Genomic DNA, 14592 nt, shown 5'->3' on the forward strand with positions numbered 1-14592 from the left:
CTTTCAGAAGATCTCTCATTTACTGCTTATTATACTGTCTGTGGCTCAGTGTATCAGAGTGGCACAGATTTGTCCGGCTGTATGATGTGGCGCATGCATCTGTTCTTTACTGGACATCTGAGAAAACTGAGAGCCTATACAGAAACAAAGGAAGTATGTTCCTCCTGATCCTGAACTTGTTAAATTAAGTTTGTCGCTCAAATATTTGTAAAATATAAAGAGCAATTCCTAACATTTGGGGACACACTGTTGTCTCATAATCCTGCTAATCTTTGTGAAATCCATCAGTATGGACTCGGATTAAGTATTCAACTGAAGCCGTTATTAAATGTTAAAGGGGTGTAAGCCTAATTAGGCAAAGACGTCCACTCCTGGGACAGTCCTGGGTGAGAAGCCTTCCTGCTGGCAGTTTCCAGACCACCAACGAAGAAGAAGATGAAGAATGTCTGTAGCTCAGCCTCTCTCTCAACCTCATCCAGGGCACTTTTCCCAGGGTTCAATTATTTAACAGGCACCAGCTTGGACTGTGTAACTAAATGTTGCTTTTGTTGCTTTTCTTTCTGCTGCTGTTCATTCTTATACTCGCAGCTATTTTTGTGAGCCCTATAAAATTCATGACTCAACTCGCGAGTACAGACATTTGCCACCAAAGTGTCACAGCTTCCAGCTGGTGGAACTGGGTAAAATGAGCAAATGAGTCCACGTCTGTCATGAGTGGGTCACTCACTGCGGCCCCACTGACTCAGGTCCTTCGCAGTCAGCAGAACAAAGAGTAAAAGGAGTTAAATCCTCACTGATGTCTCACAGCCTCAGTGTACATTTTTTACTGTTAATATGACAGCTGCAGCTCTGCTCTAAAGCATCTGAAATCCTCTCACATTCGTTGTATCCAGGGAAAACTCCCGGACAAGGGCAAGACAGTGATAAAAACCAACAAAAAAAAAAAAAAAACTTCATACAATTTCCTTTTTTCCATTATAACATAGATACAATAGTGCATTCATCAGGCTACACTCAGTGCTAATTTCCCTGTAGGCAACGTGCTCCATTTCACTCTCTGTGTCTGCCTTTAAAAAGCCAAGCACTCCCCTCCCACCCCTTTAGACGACCCCCCCCCCCCCCACACACACACACACACACACCCTCCTCCATCTCCACTTCCTCCTGTTCAGCAAAATGCTGATATGTGCGTAAGAGTGCTTATTTTTCTCATCCATTACCAGATTAATTAAAGTGTGGCTCTTGCCAATGCCCAGACGGATCCTCAATACTTCAAATGAGCTTAATCACCATGCACTCCCTAATCTCGTGCTAATTTAAAGAATTGCCTGGAACATACTGATGACTGGACTCTCCCAATTTTCTACCAGAAAGCTTTATCTGGAAAATTCTCTGCACTGACTAGTTCCGCTTTGGCACCATCAACCGCTCCAGTGTATTTCATGTGGAGTACAGCTATTTGACAGAGCTTTTCATTTGGATACGGTGCTTAAAGATTTCACTATGTTCTGTGACATGTAATGCTCCCTGTGCATGGGGATACGCTTGTGTTCTGGGGAGATAGTGCACTACGCACTGCCTTCTAAGACGCAGTGTGGTACGTGTGCACACTAAGGCAGGCATTCTTGTAGCTCTTTGTTGTCCACATGTCATGATGGATTTGGTCATTGCCAGCAGTGAGCGAGACTGACACGAGAGCATGCAGTATGCCTCGAGGAAAACACAAGCTCAGCCTATTGTGCCTATTTCACAGCACTCATTCCCCACCGCAATATCCCACTGTCTAATACGCACCGGGCTGAGTGAAGAAGAATGCAGATCAAATCAAAACCTGCATGCTCAAATCATATTAGTCCTCAAGTGATATGCCATTCTCATCCTCCTTCATTCATTTTGATTAATTGGTGCTTTATCTCCTCATTAATTGTTTACTATTGTGGGTTATTGTAGAATTCCCATGGCCAAATAATCTAAATGGGTGCTTATTCAAATGCACATGATGCTTCCAGGCCAATTTATCATCTAATTCCACAGAGGGAGATATATGCCTGATATAACTGATATCTTTGAGAACATGAAATTGGATATAAATAATTAATGGATAGAGGAATTTGATTGTAGGACACCTTTTTTTTTTGCAGTCGATAGGCCTACATTAAATAAAAATCTAACAGCATCGGAAAAGTCAGCATTATGATTTTTATTTCAATCTCAAAGTTTTGGTTTTGATTTTAGTTTGGTTTTAGTTAGTTTTACAAGTATGCAAGCAGTTATCATTTTATTTTTATAATAAGGGATTGATAAATTACATTAGTTTTCTAGGTCCAAGAAAAAAAAGGCAGAATTAAAGAACGCATGATAAATACAAATCACAAAAAAAGTGTGGCAAAGTCTAATTATTCTTGTTCACATTAAGCTCTGTTAAATGAAAATGAAGCTGAGTCTGATATTATTTTAGTTTGTGATGCTGTTAATTATGGTTTTTGTTTAGTATCAGTCAGTTTTTCCGGTGCTAATATATTTGTAGTCTTAGTTTTTGTTAACTCTGTTCTCCCTGGTCCAGGTGTCAGACCTTTCAATGCTTTCCCTGTGCCTTCATACCTGGAAAATGGCAGCTGATGCCTCCAGTGCCCGCGGGTCTCTGCGCCCTGACCCACAATCCTCTGCTACTGTATTACACAGAGTCCACAGAGAGAGCTGTTAATCCTCCCCATACTCCCAAATCAGCCAGCTCATATTTGCATAAAGATATCAAAGAGACTGAAGGGAACAGCGCAGGGCTTAAGGTACCTTCGCTGCAATATGCTTCCAGTCCCGGGCTGCTTAAACACTTTCACTCTTCTCACCTGTTCCTCTTTCCTTTCTCTCATCTTTTTAGTCCACTTTAGGGTCTCTGGAGTGCCTTCTGAGGGTTTGCTTTTACTACAGCATGAGGATAGATTTGTTTTAAGTGGCAAATCGCCTGATTCATCAGCAAGGACAAAACCCCTATTGATGCCATCCATCTCTGACAATTGAAAAGCCCCCCGAATAAATCATTCATCCTGCTGTCAGTTAACATAACGTGCAAACACGCATGCACAAGACGCCTAATGGATCCTCGATGGGGGGAAATAACTGGGAATCGACCCATCCTTACAGCAGCAGTGTGAGGAGGGGAAGGGGGGGGCGTGTTTATGTGCATGTAGGTTTGTGAGAGTGTTTGAGCAGGAGAATGGCATTGGCCTTGTCTTTGGTTTCTGCGTGGCTGACTGTGTTCAGGCCTAAGGGCAGTGCGACAGAGAGAGCGGGGTCACATTCTGCTGCTGCTGGACTGGCCCTGCCGTGCTACAAACACCCCCAAGGCTTAGTCAGGGTGGGACAGGAGTATGTGTGTGCATGCACCCCCCACCCCCCCACCCCCCAACCCCCTAAGCACCATCTGCTGCTACCCTACCACTGAGCCACACAGGATGGGGCCTGAGGAGGGGCAGCTGGGGGTGCTGGAGGGGAGGAAGGACTTAAAGTAGCCTCAGCACTGGCTCTCTGTCTCATTTAAATGATACAGGTTCATGTTCGACAACATGTATCCAGACCTGTGCAATATTGGTCATTAGATCCTGATTAACACAATGTGGAAAATGTAATGGGCTGTGTAGACTCCTGCTGAGATCGGGATAGAATTACGAAGGAAGAGCCAACTCAATGTAATCCTGCTTTTACAATACAGCCGCACACTGGTCCTTTACAACAGCCACCGGGGAGGCGCTGATGATTGTTCATTAGCGAACCCAGTAGGAGTTTGCGCTCGACCAGCCTACTGGAGATCCCGGATTAGATTCTGCTCTCGCCTGCAGCAGGACCTTTACGCACATTCAGTAGTGAAACCAGAGCCACCGCATCAACATGATGCTGAGATATGATCGAGAACGGAAACCAGTCTTTCTTTTGTTTGTAAACAAAGGAATGTTTATTTCATGGGGTGTGAGCACAGTTGGTTCATTTTTTACTTTACATGGTCATATGTGTGAATGTGTGTGTGAGCATACACGGCTCATGAACAGAGCCTAAAGTCATTAATGTTAATGTGTGTGTGCATCCCTCACTATTCCCTACGCGACTCTATATATAGGGCTGTAATGATAGCCAGCTCGGGGAGATGAGAGTAGTGAATTAATAAGCCTTGGTAGAAGATCTCTGCGCCGTCTCTAGACAATGCCCAGGCTCTCTGTGGAAAAGCAGCAGAGATGAGATGTTAAGAGAATTTTTTTATTTCTTTTTTCTGCTTTTCCACTGAAAGCTGGAAAATGAATTGATTTCTGGTGGAGGCACAAATGGTTTCATTTTAGCTGGAAATTCATTTCTGTCTCAGAGTCGCCTTGAAATTCTGATGCGAAGTCTGATTTATTAATGAATCTGGAGAGAGGTCTGAGATAGGCCCCTTTATCACGTAAGGGTTTATGAGGTTAAATTAAGGGTTAAACTGTGTTGTCATCTACCATAAGTGATTAAAAACTCTCCATTAATGTATGCCAAAACGCAGACAGTGACACTTTATTTTCATACTATTTTTAGCAAATAGAAATGAAGCAGAAAATTAGATAAATCAAAATACAATAAGCATTATGCAAAATTAGAGACACTAGTAATGGAGGACATGACTGCATCCCTGAATAATCTCAAAAGTTCTCCATCACCCAGCGTGCCCTGCAGTCAGTGTGATGTGAGGACAGGACCCCTCCCCATGTTTCCACTCCTGTGATGCTAAGCCAGATGAGCCAACGTCCAACCGGAGAGGGTGAGCTGAGGATAAGATGCCCTAGTTGCTAGGAGTGATTTACTGTCTCAGTCTCCCCTGAGACTGTGTGTGTAGCGAGGACACCGTGCAGCTCTTTGGTTCCCAGAGCTTTATGACATGCTGCGTATTGGCCCTCGAGCGGCAGCAGCCACAGTCCAGCTTCCTGTGATCTGGCGTCCGGGTGGCAAATATGTGGCCTGTGTGTTAGCAACATCATATCCCCTAGTTATGTGTTGGAGGGAGGCTGCCAAGCCTGTGGGTACATAGACAATTTTAATAACAGTGACTAGACAAAACTGGATTTTCAACAGTCACAACAAGTACAGTAATTAAAAATCCAAAACAGAAAATACATAGAAGGTGTTGAAGAAAAAATGAAGTTAGATATGAAGGAAAGTTATTGTTGGATTCATCTTCTGTGGTCACAGGTTTTTGATAAAATGTCATGACGCCATGCTAGAAGATCTACACAATATTAGATCAGCAATACTAAAATGGAGATTACACACTTTAAACATCAGTAATGTGAACATTTGTTTCCACTACATTTATGTAATAATGCATGGACGTCATGTGCTGGTTTCCCCTAAAAGTCAGGTGAAATTTAGTTAAATACATAAGTGTGTCTTTGTTTTATGTAAATATTGTCTTTTTTTCTGCTTTATATTTAAATATTAACCTTAGGACTGAGCAATAAAATGATAATGACAATTATCACAATATAATTTTATACAGTGATAAATGTCATTATTGTGATTTTTTTGTCTAAAGCTGACTTACAGTGCCATCTAATTTCAGTATTTGTATTTTTGCCTAATATTTTCACATATCTTTAATTATTTGATGTTGTCAGTATTGTACCTGTGGATTTCTGAAATGTTCTGGTGCTTGTAAAATGTTAGAATTCCTCTGAAACTGCAGTTAATAATCTGTATCTCTAATTTCAGTAATAGCCAAAAACCAGTCTTAAATTTGAAATATTGATTTGATGTTTATTTTGATAATTATTGGCATCAACTAATATGAATATTTTCACTATGGTAGTATTTTTTTTTAGCTTTACCACAAGTGATGTTTGTAGAATCCTTGTGCAGAAATAAAAGAATATACTGTCATGTTCATTCATAACAAAAATTATTACATTTCACATGTTTATTAAGACCAGAGGTTATGTCAGACTTTTTCATTTTTTCTTAGGTTTTGAATGAAGAGATTTTTAATAGTATTTTTTTTTTAAAATCACATTAAAACACTAAACACATGCATAAATTATGTAAGTGCATAGAGAGAAGGTGAACTGAGACAATGTTTGTATGGTAATGTTTTTTAGCATCACTGGAGGCACACTTTGCCCTTGGCAGTGACAGCAGAATATACTAAAATGCAGCAACTTCTAACAAGACAAAGGCAAACAATCTTACAGAGTTAGGCAATTAATCAAGCGTCACTTGTATTTTTATGATATTTGAGCTTCTTGTTGAAAGTTGAACCTGTGTTCTGGTTCCAATGTGGTGCATAGAAGTACCAGCAGCAAAAAACGGGGAAAAAAAAAAAAAAAAATCAAAGGTCAGCAGGATTTTCAGTGAGTCCGTACGTGGGTAAGAGACACTTTATTGGCAGTGTTGGATGTGGACGTACTGTTACACTAGATCACCCCTGTGTTAAGCTGTCAAAATGACAGACTGCCTTCAGATTTTTCCATCATTGTTAAAAAATTCTGTCAGTGATGGAAAACATTTGGTTAACACGACCCCTGGTTAAGACACTGTGATCTTTTTAACAACATTTCTGAAGAGCAGCCTGGACTTTTTATGAGGCTTTGAGCAGTCCCTTTGCAGAGGTCGTGACCAGTCTCCTGTTCACTTAAGTCAGTGGTTTTGTGACACAGCCCCTTAATCCAGACAAAATGGGAAGCTGTTGTTGTTTTTCTCCAGGCATCTGTTCACTGCCATTAACATTCAACTGAGCAAAGTCACATTCAGACGCTAATCAATTGATCAATATTTGCTCCTCTGTTGCATTTACAGCAAAGTGACTCTAACAATTTATAATGTGGCGGGCCGTTGTGTTTGCTAACATGTGCCAGTTTGTCCTTAAATGTCTGCCCGTGACACACAGATGAGTAATGTCTCATCATTTGATGGACGTTTCAGGTTGCAGCTCTATAAGATTCAAAACAGCTTCTTATGTTACAGTCAGAGATTATATGAGCTATGTGTGCCCCCGAGGATATCAGGGGACATGAACACAACTCAGTCCTCACCTGTTTGCTTTGTGCCGACCATCTGTTGGAAGGACAGGCTTTACACTGGTTACTTTCGGAGCAGAAACTGCAAATCTGTCGCAGTTTTACAGTGAACGGCTGAGGGTGATATCTGAAAGGGTACACCCAAAAACAACAACTTTAAAATCAGCATGTCCATTTCCTTTTTTCTCAATTTGTCTTTATTTCTGTTTTTTTTTTTTTTTTGCAGCAACGCAACAAAAGTAGCAACCTGAAAGTGAGCAGAAGCAGCGCCAGGAGACCAAAACCTGCCACGTCGTCCGTCCTCTGGAAGGTATTTAATCCTCATTCTTCTCTTGCCACAAGAACCTTTTATTTCAGCCCTCCCACCAACTACAGTCACACCAGCTCTTAGGTTTTTTCAAAGAGACCTTAATCATTTTAATATGAAAGCTGCTAAGTACCCCCAATAATCACTTTGATGCAGTGGAGGACATTTTAAACAGCCCCCACTGCCGTTGCATTTCGGCTTTTCACCCCTGCCTTTCATCATTCTTTTCATCATTCCAGCTCCATTGACTAAGACTGGATCCTGATACGCCATGTAATTTGCAACCTCTCAGCCTTTCCTAACTCTGTCTCAATTCATCCCTGCCTTTACCTTTGTCTATCTTTTCCAATCAAAGTGACCAACCTGGCACATTTTACATTTTTTCTTGGACGTTTTTTCTTTGATACCTAGAAAGAATAAAAAAAAAGCAATATATGAATGAATGAAGGAATGAATGAATGACTCGTATCAGTTTAGTTGCAAGAAACCGATGAGTAATGCTAGTACCACTCTGATTTTGCAGTGTCTACTTTGATAAAACATCAGCTATAAATACCTGTTTGTATCTCAGTCAATCTGCAGATGTTTATTTTTAGCGCTAGCCATTGCCCAGTGAACTGCCTTTTCAAACCCTAACAGTCACCAAAGTATAAACTCACCTAGTTTAGAAGTTTGCTCTGTACATGCTGGGCTCTTGCAGAATCTAGGACAAGGTTTGCCTTTATCCGCAGACTATAACTGGAGCAAAAGTGGCAGTGACAGAGTTGGAATGATATTCTGTTGCAAAACACCTTTGTTTTCCCAACAGTTGACTAAAGATAAAGAGGTCATCACTGTGATTTCCCCACAACCTTCTTCTCTGATAGACATAGTTTGACGTTAATTTAGAAGCCTGCTGTAGTGCATAAAACCAGGCTTGAACTGTTATAACTAGTGTCTGTTTTCAGACTTGAATTCAGCGAATGCAGTCAAGTTGTGCTGTTTTTAGAAGAGATTTAGATAAACTAAGAATGAACAGTTTTTTATCATCTAGTTCCAGAGCAAAGTTCATATAATCTTGTGTTTTTCAGTTTTATTTACATATTAACATTGATAAATACAAGACAACACAAGAAAACAGTTTTCAAGCTGCATCACATGTTGCTGTGTATAAAAAATGAATACAAACTAAAGGGTATTGCTTAATATTTATATTTTATACCTTGAAGATATCTCTCTTTGCTGTGGTTTCATGTTGCTATCTTGCATTACATACAGTAATTTATGCATCTTTCTATGTGATATTAAAAAGTATCAGAATTTCTGACAACAAATTGCATAATTAAAGCTACTGAAAGTGGATGAATTTGCTAATGGAAGGAAATGAATGACACAAATTAAAGAGTAAAAGGTGGGGTCTTCTCCTTCAGTTATATTTAGCAGTCCTATGGAAGTCGTGCGCAACTTGGCTGTTTTTGTTCTAAATTTATGCATGTGCAGCAGTGCACTTGCTGCCTCTCAACTCTAATGTAATGTAGTGCCACGATGACTGAGATAGAAACCAAGTAGTGCAAATGAGTCTTTGTTGACTTATTTATCACCTCTTGTGTGTTACCTTGGTATCTCTCTCTGTGCCTTTTGGCAGTTGCACTGCCTTGTGGTTTATTTATACCACATCTCATCATTTATTAAAAACTCAGTCAGTGGGGCAGGCAAAAGAGCATTAGGGAGTGAAGTCGACAGGCTGCTCGGGAATCATCCTCCCCTCGTGCCAATTTTCTCCTGCCCTTCTGCCTCACACTGAGCGCCAAAAGCCAAAGGAGGCAGAAAGACAAAGAGAGCATGCTCCAGAGTGCCGGTGAATAAGGGTTTAATGTACATTTCAGCTGCTCCATAATAGGACAGAATAAAGATTTTATCACTATATTTTGCTGGGTTTAGGTCCATTCTCAATAAACCTTGACAAAGTGTACACCTCTGTAAATCAATAAACCAATCAGTTATGTGAGATATACACTCTTCTCCTACAAGCAACAAAACCCAGTGGTATTATTTGTTTCGGATGAAAAGCAAATATTTTTTCAATGAAATTACACATTCAGTGCAGGCTGGAATTCTCTGTGGGGGAATTGTGGAATTTTTCTCTGCATAAAAACTTGCTTATTGGGACATATTTAAAAGGTTTAGCAGCTCTAAGCTATCTCTAACTTTATCAAAACAAAAAATGAGTCTTGGATCATGATGTGGGTATATAATCTTCATGCTTAAACATAAAAATGGAAGAATGCATCTGGGATCGCAATATATTACTTTTTGGGGGGACAATTTTGACAGTTTTGCAGTCACAATCAGATGAAACAAACACCTACATCTGCTCTGTAGGAATATGAAAACTATAAAACATGCGTTTCTTGCAACATGGTGGACATTTATTGTGCCCTAAAATCCAAAAGTGAAGGATAAAAGTAAAAAATCCTTCACCTAACACTGCAAATATGAACTAATCTCCTATGATCTAGTGTAAGAGTAAGTAGGAAAATATGTTTTCTTTTAATTTGGGTGCGCCGGCCCTTTAATGATCCTATACATTCCTTTCCATGTCACCCTATTGTGCACTGAACAGGAAGACCAACAAAGCATAATAAAAATTCTTAAAATTTCCCCAAACATCAATGAGAAAGGGCAGACCCTGTGGTAACCTCAGTGAGGAATGTCACAGCAGTGTCAGACGCTGGTGGAAAGATGGCGGGAAAACGAGACCACCCAAAGCTGGAGCGCTGACAAAGATACCAACCGTCCTGTGGGGCTGAGGGAAACTCAGAGCTGCAGCTGTGGGAAGGGAAGTGGATACGCTGGTATCTGTGTGAACATGAGTGCAACCAGTGTATTACAAAGATGCTACTTGCATCTATTAGTGTAGGGGTGTCAAACATGTGGCATGTGGGCCAAAACCGGCCCGCCAAATGGCCAGTGGGATAAATATGTGAAATGCAAACATTACGCTGGAGATATATGGGTGAAATGAAATTACAATAATCTACACCAAACTTAGATTTTTGGGGAGGTAATTACTTATATTTTCAGGAAAATGTATTTTGAAATGAGAAAAAATTTGTTTAAAAAAATTTGAGGAGTTTTATGAGTGTGAATGCTTGGAAAGTGACAAAGTTTTGTGCCGTCATTCTCGGTTCATTTTATAAACTCTCATAAATTAACTAAATTTATTCCAAACACATTGATATTTGACTGTTATATTATTTATGTCATATTCTAAACACAGTGTTTAAAATTAATAAATGCATATATCTATGCAAAATACATTTGAATATAATGTTATTATTTGTATGTTGTAAATATTGGGGAAAAAAAAAAAAAAGCTTTTTATAATTGAAATAAAAAATATTTAATTTTAGGTTTACTTTTGTTGTCCAGCCGTGACGTGTTTGGCTTTGTCCATCTGTGAATCTGCCATTTTTAAAAACTCTTGCTATTTAGGTATGATAAAATATTTTTTTCCTCTAACCACTTATTAGGTTGTAAAATAAAGGGTTTAACGTGTACACTAAATACATTTCAGGATGAAAATGTCATAGGAACTTCACTTTTGAGAACTTTGTAATTCTTGTAAAAAATAGAAGCAAAGTTTTGTCCATCTGTGACGCAGTAGTTTTTGATTTTTTTCCGTTTAAAAATATTTGAAACTAAATTTTGCCCTTTGAGTATGTTTAAGATGGCATTTAGACCTTTCCAATAATGTGTAATATTTGTCTTAAATTTGTCTGGTTCAAAAGTTATGAATCAAAAAGTAGAAGGCTGTCCATTTGTGATGCCCATTAACAGTTGAGGGTGTCAAAATCATTTGACTTCAGGGGCCACATACAGATAGATTAAATCTCAAGTGGGTCAGACCAGTAAAATACTGTCATGATAACCTATACATAATGACAACTCCAAATTTTTCGCTTTGTTTTAGAATAAAAAAGTGAAATTATTTGAAATTGTTTACATGTATAAACTATCCTTTCACAAAAAATGGGAATATCCTGAACAAATATGAGCAACATGAAATGTCTTAAGACAAATAAGTGCAATTTTACAATATTCTGCCTGTGACTAAATATTTTTGTATTTTGTAGATCCACTGTGATTTTGAAGTTGTAATGCACATGTGTAAATGAGGCATAATATTGTTAAAATTTCACTTATTTCTGTTAAGACATTTCACGTTGCTCATATTTGTTCAGGTTATTCACATTTTTTGTGAAAGGATAGTTTAAAAAATGTAAACAACTTCAAGTAATTTACAATATATATGTTAGTGTTACAAAATATTTTTGTGTATTTGTAGATTTATTGTGATCTGTAAGTTGTAATGCACATGTGTAAATGATAAGCTGTTAAAATTGCACTTATTTTTCAAGAAATTTCAGGTTGGTTGTGGTTATTCACATTTGTTAAAGGATACTTTATAGATGGAAACATTTTCACTCACTCACTTAATTTTTTCACAGGTTTTATTTTACTGGTCCGGCCCACTGGAGCTCATATTGGACTATATGTGGCCTTTGAACTAAAATGAGTTTGTCACCCCAGTATTATATTAGAGGCTGTGGGTACTGTTCAGTCTGTAGCTTTAAGAACAGGATGGTCCTTTATACTCAGGAGTTTCTCTTTAGTGTCACAGCTTTCTCTCCCTGTTGCCTCAAGGTGTGAATGTGTTTATCTATTTGTTAGTCTTGTGACAGACTAACTACATGTCTTAACTCTGTGAGACACTTTTATTTTACACAGGATACCTACAATCTTCATATCCCCCACATTTGCATTCAACCTCAAGAAGTAACCTCAATCTGCCTTTATGTAAAAACAGAAAAAAAAAAAAAAATCTTTGCAGGAGTAGTGAAGGTATTTAATCTTCCAGGGTGAACAGAAATGCAATACACAATCTTAACCCTAGTTGTATAAATGTTAATGTTAACTGATTACTTTTCAATCATTACATTAATTTGGAACTATCTGGTAACCATAATTCTAATAGGATAGGATATGTAGCGGAATACATGTATATATTCTACATATTTTATATATTATATTTATACAAGTTAATATAGTTTGTGTGCTGTATTGTAAATAATAAATAGGATTTAGTTTCAGCCTACTCCATTTCTAACACATTATGGAAATTGTACAAATGTATTTATTTATTCATTCATTCATTCATAACTCTGATTACAGCCTCTTAAATTGGATTTTTTTTTCATTTTTCTGCCTCTGTGATAGTAAACAGAATATATTTGTGCTGTGGAGCAATACTGGAAATTTAAAAAAACATTTTTCACAGTTTTCTGATATTTTATATTATAATTAACAGACTATAGGACAAATTGACTTAAGTGTTAGTTGCAGACTGACTTTGATATCATTGTAAAATTTCTAAACGAGGGAAATTTAAGACACTGTTGTGAAAAGCAGTGCAAAGTTAATGCCCATCCCCTCCCTTGCCTTCATCTGATGACTCCGACCCAGAAACAGTGACATGTTGACAGACACACATAATAGACCCAACTAATGAATTAACTTTGTATTCTGAAATGTATACTACGTTGATATAATTTGGAATGATTCCCTGTGTAATCACATAACATTGCAGGGTGTTCTGGTGAGTAAAAATGTGCTTAAAGCCTAATACATACTTTGATTATGTAATTTAAGCCGTGCTGTCCAGTGACCTTTGGCCGGCCGCGTCCTCTGCACAACCAGAGCACCTGGATACAAGCTGCCGACTCACTCACCATTTAAGGCCTGTTTTTCCTGCGGTCTTCTGCAGACTGCTGCTGTGTGTGCAATCAGCTGTCTTGACTAACCCGCAGATAAGAGACCCGATAAAGATAGCACAGAGAAAAGAGCAAATTGCCAAAAATGATCATGCGTTTTTTTGTTTTTTTTTTAAGAACCAGCTGACTGAAATTTTTGAGAAGCAGCTGAGTAGATTACAGCCTCTTTTGATTTAGTGGGATATTGAAAGCAGGTGAAAGGTGATGGTGTTGAAGAGTTAATTAAAGTAAGTAACCTGGTAATGCATTCACTCTGCAGACAGTCTGTAGAGGAGCTGGTTTTGTCCTAATGTATGGATGTTCAGGGGTTTTTTCTCTCTTTGATCTGTGTGAATAGAGAAGCTTCAAAGGGAGTGGAGGATACTGTGTGTGTGAGGGAGTAATGAATGGAGAATAGTATTATCGTATGGAAATTGTTTAACGTACTACAGTTCTGCAGCCTGATGTATCTGCCAGCCTCTGCTTGAATTGCCACGCTAACATTTTAATAATCACCATTTACTGTTGTTAAGGTAGTCATTATTACTCATTGTGAACATGTCTCTGTTTGAGCGCCGCTGAAATACAACATGAATGAGTAACTCTGCCAGTGTTTTCTCTGCACAATGTGAATGAGTTTCAAGGTTTGCGCTGACATTCCCATTCTTGTAACTGAGAGTGCACTCTGTGCCATATTTACATTTTTATAGTAGTATTTTCTACAATCATAAAACTCTGCATAGACCTCCAGCCAATCTTATCTGTAGATGTTAACAGTATTCACATAATGTCCATGAGCGGAGAACAACATGTCACCAACAACTGAACATCCACAGTATTAGCCATTTATTAGCAAAGTACCAGTAGTTAGAATTAATGCCACGTTGTTCAACAAATCAGTCGCAGTGATTATGTAACTGCAAAAGCGTACAGTATAATTAAATGAAACATGTGCATGTGTGAATCCACCTTTTCTCTGCTTACATGAAGATCATAATTAAAAGATGAACATGGTCACATGAATATCACATGTGCAGTGTGATAGTGATGTAACAGCCAAAAACCCACAACTTAATCTGAACTCATTTGCATGACTTCAGTTCCACAGCAACAATTTACAGCAACTCCTGCAGATTAGACTGAAGAAACACACCTTCAGAATAGAGTCACTACAAATAGACTTCAATACACTCGCTAACCAAGTAGCCCTAATTCTACAAACATCCCATCATGCGACACACTCTGTTGAACACTGTATTTACATTCGGCCCATTCACAGTGAGCATATCATAGATTATTGACAGTAAAAATTCTTCTCTTCAGGTTACTATGAATTGAATTGAATAAAAGCCTGATGGCTGCCATGTCAGGCTTTGATTGACAGGTCAGAATGGACACTCACTCCCTGTGTCTGGTGACTCAGCTGTAGCTATGGTTAATAGGTTACTCCAAAAAGACTATAAAATTA

The sequence above is a fragment of the Sphaeramia orbicularis genome, chromosome 20 (genome assembly GCF_902148855.1).
Source record: "Sphaeramia orbicularis chromosome 20, fSphaOr1.1, whole genome shotgun sequence".
Lineage (NCBI taxonomy): Eukaryota > Metazoa > Chordata > Actinopteri > Kurtiformes > Apogonidae > Sphaeramia > Sphaeramia orbicularis.